We start from the raw sequence: 22,095 nt of genomic DNA, 5'->3' as shown, positions 1-22,095 counted from the left end.
TACTAAACTTTTTCTGGCAATCAGAGCACTGATAAGGTTTTTCCCCAGTGTGGATTCTCATATGCTCAGTGAGATAAGATTTACGCCTGAAACTTTTATGGCATACTTTGCACGGAGAGTGGTTTCCCCCAGTGTGGATTCTCATATGCTCAGTGAGATAAGATTTACGCCTGAAACTTTTTTGGCATACTTTGCACTGAGAGTGGTTTCGCCCAGTGTGCATTCTGTCAAATTCTGTGAGATAAGATTTATAGCTGTATCTTTTTTGGCACAAGTAACTTTTTTCCCCAATTTCAGTTAGTTTGCCTTGATTGAGGCGGGTTTGAACACTGAATTTGTTCTCACAGTCCGTGTTTTTATAAGGTGTATTCCTAGGGTTAATATCTCTATGTTTAGTTTTCTCTTGCTATTATGCCACGGTAAGAGTGAACCTGATTTTAGAGTCTGGCTTTTTTAGATATTGTTCAGCATTTATCTCTAAAAGAAATTGTGTGTAATCTTCTTAACACTTGAATTGAGCAAAATATGTCTGGAAGCAGTCCTGTAACACCTGTCGAAATGTTTCAAGCAGATAATAGTCTTTAGGTAATAGCCTCTCCGGCAGTAAATTATTTTGTGACTGACGTTTTTCTCCAATCTATTTATATAGGTTCTTAGCACTGCAGTAATGAGGTTTTGGTCTGATATATACCTTTTTGCACTGACGTAAAGGCAGTAACTGAGGGTGTTAGAACATGCACAGTACTATTGTGGATCACCAGTCGCAGAACATCAGTTCCTTTTATCTTTATCCTTTCTATGTTTGGTGTAAGGTTAAGGTTTGTAGTTCCGAAGGCGAGGATTTATTTACATTACCTATAGCGCAACGGTGCTCATCTAATCCATTTTTATAATTAACAGTTTTACATATCACTCATGCACAGCAGATAATGTTGAGGCAATTTACATAGAATTACAGAAAAGTACACAATAAAAAGGAAACAATCTGAGATGGTCATGAACACAATAAAGTGGTGAATTTTTAAGGTTTTCGCAAGAGTGAGCAGAGTGGGCCGTGATGTTCTATCCAGAGGCAGAGAGTCTCAAAATTGTGTAACTGGTTAAAAATGGTTGTTGAACAAAGGTGATTTTTCAGTCTTTTGCTTGTCAATGTGTCTTTACTTTGATGGTATGCAGAAGATACCTTTTGTTATAACTTTCTTTTATGCAGTGTGTGCTTCCTCTCTGGAATTACATGATGCTTTAGATGAGCGTTTTTCTGTCATGATGAGGCAATTTGTCTTTCTGATAATATTTCAGATGAGGATGCTGAAGTGGTCTTTCTACATTATTTCTGATGCTGTGTGCACAGATATGGTTTTGCTCTGGGATAATGAAATGCAAAATTAGAGACTTCACTTACAGGTATAGTACTTTTCTCGCCAAACCTAGATTTTTGGAAATTGTTTAAACGTAGAATGCTGGATGTCCTTCAGTTTTTCAAAATAATCCTTCTTATGGCACTGACATTCAGTTGCTTATTGCTAAATCTTGCTTTCTTCGTCCGTAATTTCAATCACCTATAGTATTAAAATGAAATAGTTAATAAATGTACATTTCCAAAGATATAATTTACAAGCCAAATTAATGCAGAATTTGGAAAATGTTGAGCTGTTTTTCCAGACAGAGCAGAGTGTAGAATGGTAGCATGAGAGTACTTGGATGTAGGAGGGAGGATTTGTAGAATTTTCAACATTTTATTAAGCTCACAAAGGATACATGTACCCTATGGAGTTGTAACATAGAATCCCAAAGGCAGATATTAAAGTCATATGGACTGGCACCAAACAGATAATATAAAAATATATACTATTAATTAATTTGTAATGCAGATTTCTGGGACGGGAATGACTCCCCACGGACAACAGGTGTTTTCCCCTGCCCTGAGTTACCACCTACTTGTATCTGGCATCCTGACTTGAGTTTTGGCCTCTGCCTCAAGCAAATCTATTGTGTACTGCAAGGACTATGCCTAGACCAATCTCTCAAATATGGTCCAGAGTATGAATCAAGGGCAATGAAATGAAGGCGTACTTTCATGTGTTCATTTTATTCCACCTGATTATCAGTTGTTAGGTTTTTCTGCACCTGGATTTACTGGGTGCAGAAAACCAGGACACAATTGTTTTCCAGACAGAAAAATTAGACTGCAAAGACGCATAAGACTCTGGGTGCAGCAGAAGCAGCCAAGACTTATGCTGTTTTTTTTTACTAACTGGGGGAAAAACACAATTCTTCCCTCTGTTGGTGTTCACAGTCGTTGTCGGCCTGTGATTCGCCATTGAGTGCAAAGCGTACAGAGTAGAGCTGAGGGGCCGAGCCGAGGAGGAGTTGACGAGCAAGCGGAGCGGAGCCTGGGACGACTGCCCGCGTTTGTTTTGTGACCGGTTCTCGCTCCCGAAGGTTTCTTCCGCTTCATCTGCGTCCTGTTATACGGACGCTTTAAGTTCTACGGATCTGCTGTGGGGGCAGGAACGGCCGCTGCCGGCACCGAGGCCGCTGCAGAGGTCAAAGGAGCCTTTGCCTGCGGTGCTGCTGGTGCGGTGGCTGTAGCAGGGCACAGAGGAGAACAGAGGAGCACAGAGGAGCCTTGGCCTGCCGCCTGATTTTACGTATTTACTAAGCATTGAGCAGAGCAGACAGAGCTGAGCCGAGGAGTGGAGGGAAGTGCCCACATCTGCCGTCTGTAGTGGGACTAGCTCTGGATTCTGCTCTTGCTCCTGAACGATTGCCAGCATTCTCCCTTGTACTCTTGTCAGCGATGAATAGCAACGAACAAGCAATGAACAGTGAGTGGTGAGTGACAAGTGGCAAGAGGTGTGTGGCGTGTGGCGAGTAGCTAAGATTGATCGGTCCCTAAGTCGCTGAGCCATTGGAGTCTGTAATAAGTCTGTAATACAAAATCTGAGAAATTATGGAAAGAGGAAAGTGACAATAGACTTCGACCCTCTGGAAGCACCCCTCGGCCCCTGAATTACACCGCATGCCTAGACTACAGCCCGAACCGGTGCCCGGATGTTAATCAATCGGTTAATTAATTAATTAAGTAACCAGCAGTACCAGCAGATTCTGTACGGAGGTGTGCTTTTTGGGTGTTTTCCCTTGGAGGTGTTTGGTGGTGTTTTTGTCCTATGGTCTTGTCACTGGCCCGTTTGATTCTCTGAAAGGAGCAAGACTACTTCACCTTAGAGGGTGTATTATGAGCTCAGGAAAGGAGCAGCCACCTTTCCCTCCTATCAAAAGGAAAAGAAAAATACAACAAACACCAATATTAGATACGTTTAAAATAAAACAGGCAGGTGACATATAGTCCTTTAAATCATCTAAGGTGGGAAACTGGGAAAGTCGCTGTCAAAGTTTGATTTTATGAAAGATCCAACTGATGCTATGCTAACATTGCTAACTAACTCATGTGATCTTCAAACTCCAATTAAACCACTGAGTAGAACAAATATTATATCCCATAAGAAAAAAGTAAGTGAACCAGGCCACCCTGAGTCTAAAGCTGAAGTCGAACGAATGTCAAATTGAACTTAGGACCAAGTCAACCATTGGGGTCAAATAACGGACATAGAGATGTTAACTATTCCACTTACTGGTCGTTCACAACAAAAGGACCCAAAATGCACAAATCTAACAATGGGAGATACCCAGCAATTACTACCAACTTAGGCAGCCAATGCCAATAGAAGTGCAAGTAAAAATCAGAAAAGCTAACGGTATAGGGGAACCATCTAATTTGGGCCAAATAAATCAATCAGACCAAGAAGCTCCAAATGAACTAAATGGTGGGGTGAAAATCATAAGGGAAGCCAATAGACCACTGAAATCGGATCTTACTCTGAATAAATTCAGTTCAAAAACAGCACCAGCCGAAATGTAATCAAAATGACGGATCTCAAATTAATAAGGATGAATACACCAGCAACCCAGAAACTCTGCAGCGTTGGAGTACTCCGTATCAAAAAGACGTTTTAAATAGTGGTCCACAATTCATTCATGACGAGGGACATGATTTTCAAGGACCACAAAAAGAGGAGTATAAGGACCTATCATTCATAAATGGGCAACACCATAGCCTAGGTACTTAGGTACCAGGAAGTGGGAACGCGGGAGCAATTTGTGATTTATTCTTCAAAACCTCGCAATTAACTCTGGAAGCTTTAACATATCAGTCCAACAAAAAGGAGGTCCAAATAGATCTCTTGAGCGCTACGGCATCCTCTGTTGCCGGAACTGAGCAGAAGATAACACCACAAAATAATCTAATAGTAAGGGCACAATCTCAGCCAATATCTACGTATGCAGAGTGTAGTTGTGCCCCACTAATTAAACTGGATACCATTCCGGATATTTTAAAAACAATAATTGACGATGAAAAAAGGGAATTTTCCTGATGTGGGAATTCAACCCATCAAGACCGACTGCCCCTCTAAAGATACAATAAAATGTAAAGACAATACTGTTGTTGTTAAAGACAAAATAGATGATAAAACAAAAGATCAAGAAGTGATAAACCTATGCTCGACACGATCAACAATGACAGACGCAGCTCCGGAAGTTCATCTATCAAAAAGACAGAGGAAAAAACAACAGAAAGCAATAAATAAAGCTTCTAAAAGTATTTAAAAAAACTAATGCATCAGATTTAGTGAGATTGAACACTGGAAACAACCATGACTAAATATCATATTGTGAAGGTAAGGGTAAACAAATGTCTCCAACAAAACCCTTCTACCCTCTATTTAATAAGGATCTATCGGGGGTACAAGCAGTTATGAAAAATAAATACCTAAACAAGCAAGATGATAGTATAAAAATGATAGAGAATGGGAACATTCAGTCCTTAGAAAAGCTGCAGGTGGAGGAATGTAATAAACAGGTGGAGAATAAGCCATCACAATTGGAAACAAATAGAGCAAAGAGTGAGAGTATCAGAGGGGATGAAACGAATAGAGATTTGTTAAAAACCTGGCAGGATATTAAATTACCACAAGATCTGGGAACCGAAACGAAGCAGTTACATAAACATCGACAATCATGGTCTCAAACTGTTAGTAATCATAATGGAAGGTTAATTGAGCATGCTCAAGGGGAAAATAGCCTGGAACAAATTAAATCAAATAACCCAGATCAAAAAGAAGGAGTGGTACAGGTAATTTCTACGCCGGAATATAAATCTAGGGGCAATAATGATATCATGACTCGTGGGAACATATTAAAATTGTGTAATGCAGTACCCTCATTAAAGGAAATTAAATGTACCGACATAGAATCAATTGAATTCCTCACAATCAAGAAGAATAGCGAATCATAACCAAATGAGAACCGAGAATAATAAGAAATACTCAATATTAAAAAAAAACATAGGTATGACCAACAGGCATCTTTTAAAATCATTAGAGGAAAAAATAGGAGACCTATTATTTGACACTGTCAAATTAGGTTGGCTAACAGCAGCCCTCCATAATGTCAGGCAGGATTGACATCTACAATCTGAAGTTCCTTTAAGGGGGCCAACAATTATGAATGAAAGGCTCAGATTATGTTTGTGGAATATAAATGGGGTTCAAGCAAAGATTCAGAATAACCAACTAGCCACTTTGTGCTGTTTTCAAATCATTTGTTTACAAGAGACTTGGGCTTTAGTTCCTTTTAGATTGGAAGGGTATAGGGTTATTACTCATTAGCTAAGAGAACAAGTAACTATGGCAGACCTTGTGGGGGTTTGGCTATTTTTATATCAACTGAGCTAAAAATGGAAAGTGAAATGGATGTCCCAAGTCAGAAGGATTATCTAATTGTCAAAATATGATACAAAGAACAAAATATAATTACATTTCTTGTAGTAATCAACGTATATAATTAGGAAGAACAATGGCGACCAATTTGATAATTATTATATTGCAGCAACTGGACAATGACATCCAACCTGAGATTATTATTACCGGTGATTATAACATGAATATGCTATGGTCTTACGATAGAGATGTTGAAATACAATGGCAAAATTACTTATGGTCAATTCCATAAGTAATTTTGCCATATCCATTGTTGATTTTCATCAACAATGGATATGAGGGATCATCTATCAAAAAGATAGAGGAAAAAACTATGGAAAGCAAGAAATAAAGCTTCTAAAAGTATAAAAAATACAAATGCATCAGATATAGTGAGATAGAACACTGGGAACAATCATGACCAAATATCATATTGTGAAGGTGAGGGTAAACAAATGTCTCCAACAAAACCCTTTTACCCTCTATTTAATAAGGATCTATCGGAGGTACAAGCAGTTATGAAAAATAATTGCCTAAACAATCAAGCTGCTAGTATAAAAATGATAGAGAATGGGAAAATTCAGTCCTTAGAAATGCTGTAAGTGGAAATAAGCCATCACAATTGGAAACAAATAGAGCAAAGAGGGAGAGTATCAGAGGGGATGAAACGAATAGAGATTTGTTAAAAACCTGGAAGGATATTAAATTGCCACAAGATCTGGGAACCGAAACGAAGCAGTTACATATCATTGTCTCAAACTGTTAGTAATCATAATAGATGGTTAATTGAGCATGCTAAAGGTGAAAATAGCCTGCACCAAATTAAATTAAATAACCCAGATCAAAAAGAAGGAGTGGTGCAGGTAATTTTTGCGATGGAATATAAATCTAGGGGTAATAATGAAACAACTTGCAAACATCCGGACCCAACACAAGATGGCAGGAGTATGCAAAGCATGTGCATCTACAGCATACATGCCTGAGGATTAATGGCCCCAAATCCCTGCCGTGGTATCTTGTCATGTTGTGGCTGAGTGTGCCATGTGATGTGGCAGGCTATAGTGCTTGGTGTGATTTGGTCATTTTTGACAAGGTGGAGTGCTGAATGATTAGGCAAATTTTGATTTTCTTTGTTTTTGGGATCGTGTGATATAGTGCAGTACCTACCGTATGATGTAATTAAATTACATTGCTAATATACCATAAGGATGTGGGGTGAGTGCTATTAGGGCTGAAGCCTTGCTGATTATATGCAGAATAACAGGTCTGGGAGGTCACTACTGACTAGAGCAGGTTAGCAGCTGCACAGGCCTTGGGCCTCGATCCTATTGAGGATAATATGTGACGGGCACTGGTGACTGGAGCTGGCTAGCAACAACGCTGGCCTCTGTTATTCATTACAAGCAGGGTAACAATACATGTCAATATTGACTGGAACTGGTTGACAGTAGAGTTAACCTCTGGTTTTGAATATTTGCAGGATTTAAGGTACAGGGGTCACTACTGACTGGAGTTACTTAGCAGGATAATAGGTCTCAGGGAGACAATCTTGACTGAAGATTGTTAGTATGATCACTAGTCCCAGGGTGCTACTAATGACTCAAGTTGGCTATAATGATAACAGGTCCTAGGGGCCAATACTAACAGGAGCTGGCTAGTAGGCTTACATACAGGTCCAAGGGGCCACTACTGACTGGAGCCGGCTATAAGAATAACAGGCCCAAGGGTAGTGGGGGTGCGAGTGGCACCAGAGACCGGAGTTGGCTAGAAGCATTGACAACATTTGGTATTGATTAAATACAGGATTCCAGGTCACAGGAGGCACTGCTGAATACAGCTGGATAGCAGCAGTGGTGGCCTCTAGGAAGAAGGAATTGAGAAAACATAACTGGATATACTGGTTTCTTTAATACCGATAATTGTTTACACATCATAGACATCAATGCCACAAACTGCATTGATATATTACATTACCAAATTACAATATTCTTATATTAATTTGATGTGTCTGTTCGCCTTAATATGCCTGAAAAGTTACATGATTCTATTAGGGCCAGAACCATTTTATTTAGTGATGTCCATCTGCACACTTTCCTGCATCTTGTAGTAAATTGAACATTGACAAACAGAAGGGTTATTTCCAGAAACAGTGAATTCTGCAACTTGCCTGTGTATCTTTGATCTGCACCTCACGGACTCCTCACATTCCTCTCGAGATAAGATCCTGCTTCCTACTCATTAGTGTCGTTTCAGTAACTGTTTCTATCACGTGTTCAGGTTTCATTGACTTGTATTAGGAGAAAAGTGTATAAAAATACATTGTGTAGCATTAGCTTTATATACTGCAACTTGCTTTAGGGTGGATGCTCTCGTCCATTGCAAAAATAATTGTCACTTGTTAGTTTGCTTGGCCTTTTGCTATTTTTGCATTTAATGTGTGATAGATTTGTTGGCCTCCCGGTGTGTTGTTTTTTATTTTACATATCACAAGAGATGACGAGGAAAATGACAGTCCAGTATACACATTCTTCATATACATCAACTTACAGTATACTGTTCTGGAGGTTCAGTCCCACAGACATTATCTCTAACTGAACGCAGGCACCCTAGGAAGCATGTGCTTTTAAAACCAGTTGCCCTCTGATGCGGCGTCCTCGCTATTGGATAAGTCAATATGTCCTGAATTTTAGGAGGGTTACCGTATCTAGTGCACTCTCTAAGACAGCGCTCAACTGTGGCAGTAAGATGTTAGGCACCTTATCACCTATGCACTGGGCAGAGCTTTGAGCTAGGGAGCTCCTCACGCTGTGGAGAAGATTAGGTCACATTTACCCATTTTCCCATATTTAGTCCTGATGAAATGCCAACAGATTGCTCCATGACTACACAAGGCATATAAAAAGTTGACCTGAAGTATAGACTCCAGCTTACCAGCAGGCCCATAGGTGATCGACACGTTCACACAGTGAGAGGGGCCATTAGTTCCTCAATTTCTCTGCCACTGTTTTTAATCTCAACATGGACCAGGAAGATCACATTAACTATATTGTGGCAACTGGTCGATAGTTGATCTTATATTCAGACTTTCACTAATCTCACATCTTATGACACAACATCCTCTGTCCTAACTAAGCGCATCCGGCGTACTTATTAAAAGATCTCCGACAAAGTGCCCTCTGGTGGTGCCCGCCAGGGATTGTAGCGCCGGCCTGGTGAGGAGTATAGCCCAATGATGAAGCATGTCACCTTTAGGTGAGTGAACACAAGTTGTGTTAAAAGCACATGCTTCCTAGGGTGACTGCGTTCAGTTACAGATAATGTTTCTGGGACTGAACCTCCGGAACAGTATACTGTGATTTGACTGTTTTATGTTAACAAATGTACATAGCAGATATTGGAGCTTGCTTGTTTCACAAAAATGATCGTATACCGGCCTCGGAGCGCCCTTCTTACAGACGAGTATGGGGTTATCATGTTGCTGCTACAAGCTCCTTACCTGTGTGAGTTATCAGGATCGATGCAGGGAGCAGACCGAAACCAGCCACACATGGAGATCAATGACAAATACTGAAGAATTAACTGAGCTTCCAAGCTGGTGACCATTACTTAATTGACCCTGAAAATAAAAGACACGTTTTTAGTATTCTGGTGACTCATGACCATAAAAAACAAAGGTTATAAATTCAATATTGTGTCAAATACTTAAAAAATGGAACTGGGGCCAACTTTTTAACTTTGTGTCCGTATACATTCCACCAGGTCTACATGCCACAGCACACACAGCCCTCACGACCTTTCTCTTGACTCTGCCAGCCGCGACATTGGTGGTAGGGGGAGACTTCAATGACGTTGCTGATCAGGACCTCGATAGACACCCTCATACGGCGACGGTGCGGGGAGCTGGACGTCTCCTCGGACTACTAGACGCCCTGGGACTTACGGATTGCTGGAGACACAAACACCCTTATGATAGGCAATACACTTACTACTCGGCTGCCCACAATTGCCTCTCCCGGATAGATTACCTCCTGATGTCAGGGGAGGGGCTGCAGGGCATTGAGGAGATAGTTATCCGTCCTAGGGAAATATCTGATCACTCTCCACTGCAACTCACATACACGCACCACCGTGCACATAGACGCCGCCTTTTCCCTATCCACGCGAGCTGCCTGCAGGTCCCCTCTCTATCGAAAGGTTTCACCAGGGCTACTGAACAGTATTTCCAAGAAAATTCTGGATCGGTGGATTCACCCACTACCTTGTGGGAGGCTTACAAAACGGTCCTACGCGGACAGGCCATAGCCTCCGTTGCTGACCACAAACGAACACAGCGACGGGAATTTCACGCTTTGGAGGAGGCGCTTAACACTGCGATCCGGGATCAGGAGGTTCGACCGTCCCTCGGGGCGGCCCAGGCTGTCCGGCTACGGCGCAATGAGTGGATGACGTACCAGAAAGAAATGGTGCTGGGCACAATCCAGGCCACCCTTCACAGGGTTTACGAGCTAGGTGACAAGGCCGGTAAGATGCTGGCTTGGCTGGACAAAAAGGAGAGGGCGGGCAGAGTCATTGCCCAGCTGACATCGCCTTCCGGTCATACGACCTCGAATCCCGAGACCATAGTCGACCTGCTCGCAGACCACTTCGAGACCCTATATACCCCCGAGGCGCAATACTCGATCGAGGAGGCATATGATTATATCAAAGACTTAACCATTCCTGGCCTCTCTCCAGAAGCGGTGCTCCAACTTGACGCAGATATCACGGTGGAAGAAATACAGGAGGCAACCTACGCGTTGGCTTCTGGCAAAGCACTGGGCCCCAACGGGTTCCCAGTGGAGCTGTACAAGAGCTCGGTTCAAATTACGGCCCCCCATCTTCTTAATATGTTTACCGATAGTCTGGAAGCGGGTGAACTCCCTAGAGATCAGCGCCTCACCACAATTATTCCGATCCATAAACCCGGTAAGGCGGCTGAGGCTTGCACCTCTTACCGCCGTATTTCTTTAATAAATGCGGAACCAAAAATCCTGGCCAAGTTATTAGCGCAGCGATTGGCCCCGCACCTTGCCACCTTGGTGCACCCAGACCAGTCTGGCTTTATGCCATCTCGCAATACGTCGCATAACCTTCGACGGTTGCAGGCCGTTTTGGCCCGCCGGGACAGCATACAAGAGCCAGCTGTTCTCCTTTCCCTCGACGCCACTATGGCATTTGATACCGTGGAATGGCCCTACTTATTTGCTGTGCTCCACCATATGGGCTTTGGCCCCAAGTTCTGCGCCTGGGTTCGATTACTTTATACTGGGCCCCTGGCCCAGGTGGTAGCCAATGGCCACATTTCTAGGGACTTCCCGCTTGGTCGAGGGACAAGGCAGGGCTGCCCACTCTCCCCCCTACTGTTTGCTTTGGTCCTGGAACCGTTGGCAATTTGGATCAGGTGGGAACCATCCATTAAGGGTATCCGATGGTCGCCGACGTGGGAAGATCGCATATCTCTCTATGCGGACGATATCCTGCTCTAGCTCACCTCTCCCAAAAAATCGATTCTTGAGCTTCTCAACGTCTGTGAGAAATTTGGGAGAGTGTCGGGATATAGGATTAATTGGTCCAAATCGGTCCTATTCGTCCTTGCGGGTCACCCACCGTCTCTCCCGGCGAGCTGCCCCTTGAGTTATACTGACGCGGCGTTCAAATACCTGGGTGTTTACGCTTCGTCAGATCCGGACGAATTCCACACCCTGAATTTGAAACCCCCACTGGACCGTTTCAAACGGGATGTGAAAGTATGGCGTTCCCTCCCTCTTACTCTCCTTGGCAAAGCTGCACTGTTCAAAATGATGACGCTCCCCCGCTTTCTGTACATTCTTGAAAATACCCCGTTTCCGGTCCTCCCCTCCTACTTTGCGGCGATCTCGTCTGCGGTTTCGGCTCTGCTGTGGGACGGTAGGCCAGCACGGATTGCACAGTGCAAACTGGTAAACGATTGGTATGATGGTGGCATAGCACTTCCAAACATAGAACTATATTACTGGGCGGCCCATCTCAAACAAATTAACTATTGGTTGCACTCCCCACAGACCGAACCTGCTTACTTAGCTGATAGGCACGGCCTGGAGCCCAGAGGTCTGTTGCGAAACCTTTATAGCCGTAGTGTTCCAACCGACCTGTTTGGACCGACACGTCACACGATTCTAATTTGGTACAAGGCGCACAGATATCTTCGATGCGCTAACACAATCACACAAATGACACCTCTGTGGGACTCATACAGACTAGGCCTCCTTTGCAACAGTAAGGGGTTCCAGGCGTGGGACAACATAGGAATATCAGTTGTGGGAGACCTTTGGAAGAAACGCAGGGTAGTGGACTTTACGTTTATACAAGCCAAATATGAGATGGCGCGATCTGAACACTATAGGTACCTGCAAATCCGCCATGCATTGCAGGCAGCCATCCCGGCAGAGACAGCCCTACCAGAATCCACTCCTCTTGAGGATAGATTGCTCACGGAACACATGCCCCGCAAAGCCACGTCATTCACGTATCGAAAGCTGGTGAACAATCTGCCAGACAGGCTGACTAGGTTAAGGTTGAGTTGGGCGAGGGATGTGGGCGACTTTGAGGATTCAGATTGGCAGGAGGCTATCTCCTCGCCGCGGGAAACAGCGATCCCCTCCAGACTTAAATTGGTACAACTGAAAATACTGCACCGCACGTATTACACCAGAACAGTCCTACATAAGATGGGGAGGGCATCACACGAGTACTGTCTTCGCGGCTGCGGGGAGAGGGGAACGTTCTACCACACTATTTGGGACTGTGGTCGAGTGGCTAGGTTCTGGGCAGCTGTGATGCGTACCGTGTCTCAGACCATGAATGTCTCCCTGCTGCCTGAACCCCGGCATTGCCTGTTAAACGTATGGGACGCAACGGATTTAACCCTTCGACAACAGGACTGGGCCATGCTGGGGATGATGGTAGCGAAGCGAAACATAGCTAGACTGTGGGGCGCTGAAGTTTCACCTACGCTTAGGGACTGGTGCAGGGACATGGATATATCAATGGTTGCCGAGAAAGCGGTTTTTATCCATCGGGGATGCCCCAGGAAATGGGGGCAGATCTGGGGGGCGTGGAACAAGTTCAGGGGGGATATTTGTGAACCGCCCCAGATTGACTCGGAAGAGGCCCTTTCGGACTGAGAGTCTCCTCCCCGAGGTTCAGTGCTGTATGGTGGGTTTTTCTTTTTGCTCATTCAGGTATTCGGCCAGTGGCTGCAGAAGGTTTACTGATGGGGACTTACCTGTACTTGCTCTACGTGTTTACAAACTACTACACACATAAATGTTATGTCGTCTTCTGTGTGCGATGCGATCTTACCGAGTTTAGTCAATTTAGTTAATTTAAAAATAGAAAATGGACCTTATGTGATTTATGATCCTTCTGTGAATTGTGTACACTCATGATTGTGGAATGCCGCCGTACCCCAGGGATGTCGGCACAGGGGCTGTGTTATTACTGATATTGCAAAGTAATTTTGACTACGTAACGGCCGGCCCATGGGGTTGTAGGCCAGGCCCGGTGTATGCTGCTGAAATACAATAAAGGTCTTTTTTAAAAAAAAAAAATTTTTTTAAAATGACTGTGGCAAAGAAAAATGTTGGCGTTGGAAATGGTATGCATGAATATCAACCTGTCCATTTTAACTTGATAAAAATACACTCAGTAAATAATAAAGTGATTGCTATAAAAAAAAAAAAAAAAAAATGGAACTGGATGTGCTGAATCGGATGTTGTCCTAGGTCATGTGTGACACCTTCCACCACTATTGCTTAAGGGACTTGTAGTTTTGTTTTTTTCATTAAAAGGATGGGTTCTAAAGTCCCAGTGATCTAAGCGATGTTGGTTAAAATCAGAGGTCTGAGTGAGGGTGAAGCATGACACTGCTCTGCTTAGCAGTGAGATGAATGACAGTTCCTCAGCCCTTCCATTCTTTGACCTACAGAGGCTCGCCAGCCGTTCATATTTTTTTGCAATGGGAAAGAAACTTTTATTGCAGCTTGTGCTAACTGAAGAGATAAAATGCCTGGGCGTGTTTAATTGACTACTGACAAACATGAACAATCAAGAACATGAGTTTCTGGAAAACTATCAAGCACCCAATCAGAATCAGCCACCCTTCACACCCAGGAATTCTTGAGGCTTTGGAGAGGATGAACTGCACGTGGTATAAGAGGAACACTACATCGACTCATAGCTCACTTCTCAGGGATGTACTGAAATGCCAGCTTCATGGCACACTTAGCCAGCTCTTCACCTCCTCCTCCTCAAACTGTTGACCAGCTATCAGGGCAAATGAGCCTGCAGCAAAGCATTGCTGGCTTGGTTCCACACCAGACCAGGCAAGGCGGTCAACTCCAAGTCAGCAAGCACTCTTGTCGAGCCTGTCCTAACCCCACATGGATGTTCCCCATCACAACTATTTTAATGGTACTAAGTTATGTTTCTGCTAAATGTATGAGTCAAAAAGTGAAAGATTTTACTAGGAAATGCTGAAAGAGAAATCATGACGTTTTTCAATATTTCTGAGTCTGCCACAGTACACAGGAGCCTTATTTCTCCAGTATTGAATCTTTCATAGATTCACATGCTTGTATCTTCCCCGTCGTCATGGTGGGAGTCTCTTGGTAACAGAATGACCAAAGCAGTATCATAGAGAAGAGAAAACTGCATAGTTAAGCCCATAGGGCCTGAAATTATTTGGTAACCAGACCTCCTCGTTGTTTGGTCCAAAACTCAGCCAATCAGCACCCCTGCCCTGACATCACACTCCCCAACAGAACCTTCCTGCCTTCGTGTGAGAAAGGATTCTCCCTGAGCTCTGCTCAGTCTGTTTGTTCCAGTGTGAACTTTTGACCTTTCTAACTGAATTATTTCTGGATATAAGGTATTGTGATCTATCTTTTTACCTTATAATGGCCGAAAGCTCAAAGAAGAGGCTTTTCAGGCCTTGCAGATCCTGTGGGAAAGCTAGGTTTTTTCTGAAGACCCACATAAGGACTGCTTATACTGCTTTCATCCCCAGCATGTTGCTAAGAACTGTAAATACTCCAGAACTTTCTCTGCCAAAACCTTACGGGACAGAGAAGCTCGCCTTCTGTTGTGGCTTCAAAAGAAGAAGGCCACCTCAGATTCTGGAGAGGAATCCTCAAGTCAGCCTCCCAAAAAGAGGAAAACTTCTTATTCTGAGGAGGTGGTGGATCCTAAAAAGGGTAAAAAGAATGGAAAGGAGGCGTCATCTCTTCCTCCTACTCCCTTGAAAAAGCTGTCTAGTCTAAAAGGAGCATCTTCTGCTCCGTCGACCAGTTCTATGGTGTCTCCTGTTAATATTGTGGTGAAACCGTCGACGACTACAGTGTCGACGACGACCATTGCCACGGCGATGACTGGGACCAAATCTATACCGTCGTCGACGACGGCTAGGTCGACGAGACCAGCTACCCCGTCGACGAGGCAATCTTCGTCGACGACCACATCGTCGATGACAGGATAGATGACGAAGCCGTCGACGACCTCCTCGTCGACGGTAATTCCGTCGACGATGACTCCGTCGACGATGACCCCGTCGACGACAGCTCTGTCGACGATGAATATAGTGTCAACGGCGAAGGCTTTTAAATCTCCGCAGTCGAAGACAGTGATCTCTATAAGATCTTTTCAATCGTTGACGGGATCGTCGACGATTAGGAAGTCATCAGAATTTACAGCATGGGCAAAGATATCCCCTCTGCCTCCATCCACATTACTGGAGCAGGATTCTGAGGATGAGGAAGCTTCTGGAGTGGCATATAGTCCTTCTCAGCTTCACATTAAGAGCCAAGACACGGATGAAGAGGAAGTTTTTTCTTTTAAAGATACTACTCAATCCAAATCTTCGAGATATGAATCTTTTCAGGAACCTTGCGACTATGATGAAGAGGAGCAGCAGGAGAAAGCAAGAGAGGAATCAGTCTCGCTACCAGGATCACTGGTAACGGATCTGAGACTCATGATTAATGATTACTATCGTCGTTTCCCCGAGGCTAATGCTCCGGTCTAGACGCCTACAGTACCTCGAATGCAAGATCCAATGGCTCTGTCTACGCCTCAGACGCAAAAGCTGCGATCGTCATCTGTGGTTACAATCAGAGATGATCTGACCGTCAGTGATGGGGATGATCAACCTGAAGAAGGTGAACTTCTACAGGATACCACAGGGGGACAGGAATGCAATGAATATGTGTTACCAACAACTCCTCCTTCGCCTACTCCAGCGTCTTCACCTCCTCAGGACATTGGAGGTTTTCACGATATCGTGGAAAAAGCAGCTAAGCGATTTGATCTGGAGATGACGGTTCAGGAAACTGAATGTTTTCTATATGATTTTAAGGATGACTCCAGAAAGTCAACAAGATTAATTCCAATTATTCAACATATTTGGGATGAGGGTCTGAAAATCTTGAAGACGCCAGCTTCAATTTCGGTTTCGCTTCCTAGAATCGAAAAGAAATACTGTGCACCAGAGTCCTCTCCGGCCTGTCTGATAGGGCATCCATGCCCAGAATCGTTGGTGAGGCAGGCGGCGCAAAGAAATTCGAAAAATCCGGTCTCCACTTCTATAGTTCCACCGGATAAGGAAGGAAGGAGAATGGACGGAGCTGGAAAAAGATTTGCAGTTATGGCGGCGTCTACCATTAAAGCTGCCAATGCTATGGCACTACACAGCCGCTTTAACAGGCAAATGTGGTCAGATATAGCGCCACTTTTGGCTTTGCTTCCAGAAGATAAAAAGGGAGAGGCGGCAGCTATTCTCCAAGATGGGGCGAAAGCGGCCTCAGAGTCGATTGATGTCGCCATGGACGTCTCCTCAATGGCTTTTCGACAAATGGCAGGGGCTGTCTCTCTTAGAATACAAGGATGGCTGAAAGCGACTTCTTTTAGACCAGAATGTGCAGGCAAAAATTATCGATATGGCTTTCGATGGTGAGAATCTATTCGGAAAGTCCTGGACCACAAGGTTGATGCCTTGTTTCTTACTGAGACTTGGCTATCTGACACCTCGGGTCCGGACGTAGTTACAGCGTTGGCCCCGGGATATTTGATCTACCATCTTGACAGAGGCGTAGGGAGGGGGGGGGGTCTGGCTATTATCTACAGGGATTCACTGGGTTGTAAGGCACGGGAGGCAGGGGTGAAAGACTGTGAGAGCTGCCACTTCTCCCTTCAATTCTCCCCTACTAGCACGCTGACAGGCCTTCTAGTCTACCGGCCACCTGGGAGTGCGGGTGATTTTATATCTTCACTAATGGAAACTACCACGCTCCTGGCTTCGGCCTCGTCCAACTTCATCCTGCTGGGAGACCTCAATTGCCACTTTGATGAGGCAACTGACCCAATGTTAACTAATCTGATGAGCGAGCTGAGCGCCCTGCAGATTAAATTAATGAACACTGGGGCCACACATGCTAAGGGTCACCTTCTGGACCCTTTCTTCGCGAATATGGCGGGTATATCAGCTATGCCCCCCCTCGCTCTTCCCTGGTCCGATCACTCATTGATTATGGCTAGTTGGGAAGTAAAGTGTGATGACACTCTCCCATCCAGGAAATTTAGAATAGACAGGGCATGGTCAAGGCTCCCTGTAGAGGCCTGGAATGCCCGCTTGGAGGTCACCCTGCCTAAGAAGGGTCGGGACCCGGTGACTGCAGATGTCACTGTGAGGAACTGGCTGACCAACGCAGTGGACCATGTGCTTCCACTCAAAAAGATGCTCATCAGGGATAGGAGAGTGGGGTCCGCCCCATGGTATACCCTAGAGCTCAGAACCCTGAGAAAGAACTGTAAACGGGCTGAGAGGACATGGAGGAGGAATTTGGGGACAGATAGCAGGGAAAAATATCGCATGGAACTAAGGACATATAAACTTGCAATACGTGCTGCAAAGGCCTCCTTTTATGGGGAGAGAGTTAGGCACGCTGCGTCCTCATCCAGGGAAGCTTTTCTAGTGATGAAGGAGCTTCTTAAACCGCCTGATCCCCCACTTGTCCACAACAGACCACAGGAAAAATGTCTGGAATTGGCCACTTATTTTAAGAATAAAATTGACACCATCATAAGCTCTCTTCCCCCGGTTATGGGGGCTCCGGCCTCTTCTGGGGACTCGAGCATCTCGGAAAAGCGACTAACGTCATTTGGCCCTGTAACTTCAGGCGAAGTATTGAAGGTCCTCGGGAGCCTGAAAAGTGGCTCACCCCGGGACCCCGTCCCAATGCGGTATTTAAAGCAGGCCGCCTTGTCGATAGGAGAGCCCTTGACCGATTTGGTCAATCTCTCCTTCGCCCATGGGACGGTGCCGCCTGATTGGAAAAGTGCGGTCGTCAAAGCGCTTTTGAAGAAGCCCGGCTTGGACCCGCTGAATCTGGCCAACTTCAGGCCCATTTCCTTGTTACCAGGGGTCAGTAAGGTCGCCGAGAGGTTGGTAAACCGACAGCTATCCAACTTTCTCGAGGAGAATGGCTGGTTGAGGGACTCCCACCGGGTCATGGAACAGACACGGCGCATGACGCGGGAGTGTCACACGTAGGTGACCTGTTCGCGGAAGAGCACCTATTGTCCTTTGCAGACTTTAGAACTACCCATGGTGTCCCTGGAGGCACCTTCCTCCTACACTCTGGCCTTCGCCACTATATCACACACAAGTGGTCCCCTAGGGGCCGAGAGCCGGCTGCAAATCCTCTCATCACAATGCACTACCTGATGGGCACGGGCGCCCACCTGACAAGGTGGCTCACTGCTAGTATTAAGAAGGGGAGGGCTTTCGACCTGTCGCCACTCCGGGCAACATGGGAGGGGGACATTGGTAGGCCCCTGAGGGATAGAGAGTGGGAACGTATCCTTCAGTTTCCCAAAAAAGTAGCTAGGAACCCCAAGTTTAAGTTCATCCAATTGATGCTCCTACACAGAGCCTACCTGACCCCATGCCGCATACATATGATGTTTCCTGATGCGAAAAGTAATTGCCCCCGATGTGACACCGAGGACGCAACACTAATACACATGCTTTGGCAATGCCCCAAACTAGGATACTACTGGACCACGGTCCATGAATCGCTCCAGAAAGCGGGCGCCCTGTCCCGATCTCCTACACTGGAATGCACGTTACTGGGGTTGGGGCCCTCACAACGCACCAGAACCGTGGCGGCACGTTTCTCGGACCTGGCCCTGTTGCTGGCGAAGCGTGCCATCACGATGAGGTGGAAGTCACCCAGACCTCCCAACCCTGAACTGTGGAGGGCAGAAGTGGTAAGGTGGGGCAAGGCAGAGGGAGATGCACTGCAGCGGGAGGAATACAGAGGCCTGAGGAAAACGCCAATCTCACTGGATTGGTTTACCATATTAGGTATGTTTGAAGCTGGGGACGACGGAGGGGACGAGGATGCAGGTGCCTCTCCGAATGTAAGATAAATGTGTCCTTAGCCGGACTGACATACACTGTCACTGACTGTGGTGCGCTATGGAGAGGTGCGTGGGGCCCCCCCAATCACAATCACCATCACTGTAATAGTCTCGTTCCATCTATGTGTACAGGCAGATGGAGCAATATGTTGTACTACCGTACGTGCCCCAGTCTAATCATTGCTCAATCATATGTTTTTGTAAGAGTGTCGGGTGGGTTTGTTGAGGGTGGGGGGAGGGATAGCTTTGACCGGGGTTTGTCTATAATGTGACGGTTCTTGTCACCAACAAAATGCAAAATCGAGACAACTATGCAAATATATGTTCTGAGCAACCTTATGTATGTATTACCCTGTTTCCCTCCAGGACTGGAAATTCTGTGACTGCTTTACCTACTATGCTAATAAACAGATTTTCAAAAAAAAAAAAATGGAACAGACACGGCTCTGCTAGCAGTGGTAGAGGAGGCCAGAAGCACTTTGGACGCAGGGGGGTCAGTGGCAGTGATCCTCCTGGACCTTAGTGCGGCCTTCGATACGGTCAATCATGGAGTGCTGATACAACGTCTAGCAGAGTCAGGTGTCACAGGAGTGGCCCTGGAATGGTTGGCCTCCTTTCTGGAGGGGCGTACCTTCGAGGTTTGGGAAGGAAACGCAAAATCTCCTCCCCTCCCACTTCACTGCGGGGTGCCCCAGGGCTCATCCCTGAGCCCCACGTTATTTAACGTGTATATGGTACCCCTGGAGGGTGTGGTGTCTCCGTTTGGCTTCAAGACCATAAGCTATGCGGATGACACCCAGCTAGTAGTGGGTCTGACACAGCTGGAGAAACAGCCTGAGATGCTCCACTCATGCTTGGGAGAGGTGTTTGATTGGATGTCCAGGTCATCGCTCAAACTGAATGGCTCAAAAACTGAGCTGATGATCTTGGGCCAGTCAAGCTTCGCCCTCTCGCCGAGCAGCTGGCCCAACTGTATGGGCACCCCGCCTGACCCAAAGAAGGAGATCAAGAGCTTGGGGGTCTGGCTGGAGCCGGATTTGTCCTTTAGGACACACACCAAGAAGACCGCTGGCGTGTGTTATGGAATGCTCCGGTCGGCCCGTAAGGTTCTTCCCCTGTTACCAGAACTCTCTCGGAAACTGTTAGTCCAAGGTCTAATCATCTCGCGCCTGGACTACAGTAATGCGCTCTTTCTCGGAGCGCCGGAGTAAACGTTCAAGATCCTGCAACAAGTGCAGAATGCAGCAGCAAGGTTGCTGCTGAACATTCCGGCCAGGCAGTCAGCCAGGCCCGCTTTAAAAGCACTTCACTGGCTCCCTATCCGAGAGAGAGTCACCTTTAAGGCCCTCTGTATTGCCCATAAGAGCATACAGGGGACAGGACCAGCCATCCTGAAGGATATGATCCGGCCTTACAAGCCTACAAGAGCCCTACGCTCTGACAACAAACACCTCCTTCAGACGAAGAGAGTTAGGAGAGCTCGTTCAGGCGGCAGGAGCTTTTCCATCCATACAGCGCGGGCCTGGAACTCCCTCCCACTCTCATAACGTTCTGAACCAAATCTTCTCAGGTTCCGGAAACATTTAAAAACCTATCTATTCCTGGTATAACTTTAGCTCTCTTGCTCTGCATGTGCAGCTCGCTTTAGGTCTCTATAAGCGCTGGGATGCCCCTGGGTAACCGTGCGCGGTACAAAATTCGTTAATAATAATAATAATAATAATAATAAAGCACATAGACGAGGCCTTGCAAGGCATTAAAGCAGATACGGACACAGCGAGAGTGCTGGGGTCACTTCAGCAAGGAAGATTTCGATCCTTTCGGAGAAGAGGTACTAGAGGGCAATTTAATGAAAGATCTTCATACCAATCTAATCGATACCAGACCTATAACCAACAGGGGTATCGTCAGTACAATTCCGGACAGCAATACAGACCTTCCAATTCCTCGTTTCATCAGCAGTCCAGAGGCAGGTCCTACACACGAGGGAAGAACCAACAGTCTAATAGGAGGCAATGATCTCAGAATGGCGCTCTCCGCTTGCCGAATCCTCGGCAACGACCACTATCTGTCTCTATTCTCTTGGATTTCTATAACATCCGACAAATGGATTTTGGATATAATAAGCAAGGGCCATACCCTGGAGTTTGCGCAAATACCACCAAATCATCCCCCAGTATTCAGGCAGCAACAACATCGGTCGGCGCTGAAGAAGGAGGTTTTTTCGCTACTAGAAAAGGGGGCTATAGAGGAAGTGCCTTTTCAAGAGAGGAAAAGGATTTTATTGTCATTTCTTCCTAATAAAGAAAAAGCAAACTACAAAATGGAGACAGGTAATGGACTTGAGGGACTTAAATCAATACATAAAGAAAATTCCCTTCCGAATGCTTTCTCTACAGGAGATTCTTCTTCTACTGAAGAGAAAGGACTGCATGACTTCATTAGACCTCATGGATGCATATTTCCATATTCCCATTCATCAGAAACACAGGAAATATCTTCGCTTTGTTGTGGAGAGTCGCCCTTTCCAGTTCAAAGTGCTTCCCTTCGGCCTCAAATCGGCCCCAAGAGTATTTACGAAATGCATGACCCCGGTTGCAGTTCACTTGAGGCTGCAAGGGCATCAGATTTACCCATATCTGGATGATTGGCTTATAACAGGTCCATCATTCAGGAAAGCCAAGATGTCTCTGCAATGCTGCATGAATCTGTTTCAACAGTTGGGTCTGTGAATCAACTTGGAGAAGTCGCCGCTGTTGCCGTCACAAACCATTCAATTCCT

General features: G+C 45.5%; 1 long non-coding RNA gene across 1 annotated transcript in view; it reads right to left on the bottom strand.

Annotated features, from left to right (window-relative positions):
* Positions 1 to 1,353: 1,353 nt before the first annotated feature.
* LOC144768264 (uncharacterized) overlaps positions 1,354 to 22,095 on the bottom strand; it is a 32,300-nt gene continuing 11,558 nt past the window's right edge. Inside the window, exon 3 of the long non-coding RNA XR_013598512.1 lies at positions 1,354 to 1,559. This is a non-coding gene — a long non-coding RNA (uncharacterized LOC144768264). The remainder of the gene's footprint in view (positions 1,560 to 22,095) is intronic.

Source organism: Lissotriton helveticus, chromosome 1_1 (assembly GCF_964261635.1).
Source record: "Lissotriton helveticus chromosome 1_1, aLisHel1.1, whole genome shotgun sequence".
Lineage (NCBI taxonomy): Eukaryota > Metazoa > Chordata > Amphibia > Caudata > Salamandridae > Lissotriton > Lissotriton helveticus.
This window is presented reverse-complemented; position numbering and strand designations above follow the sequence as displayed.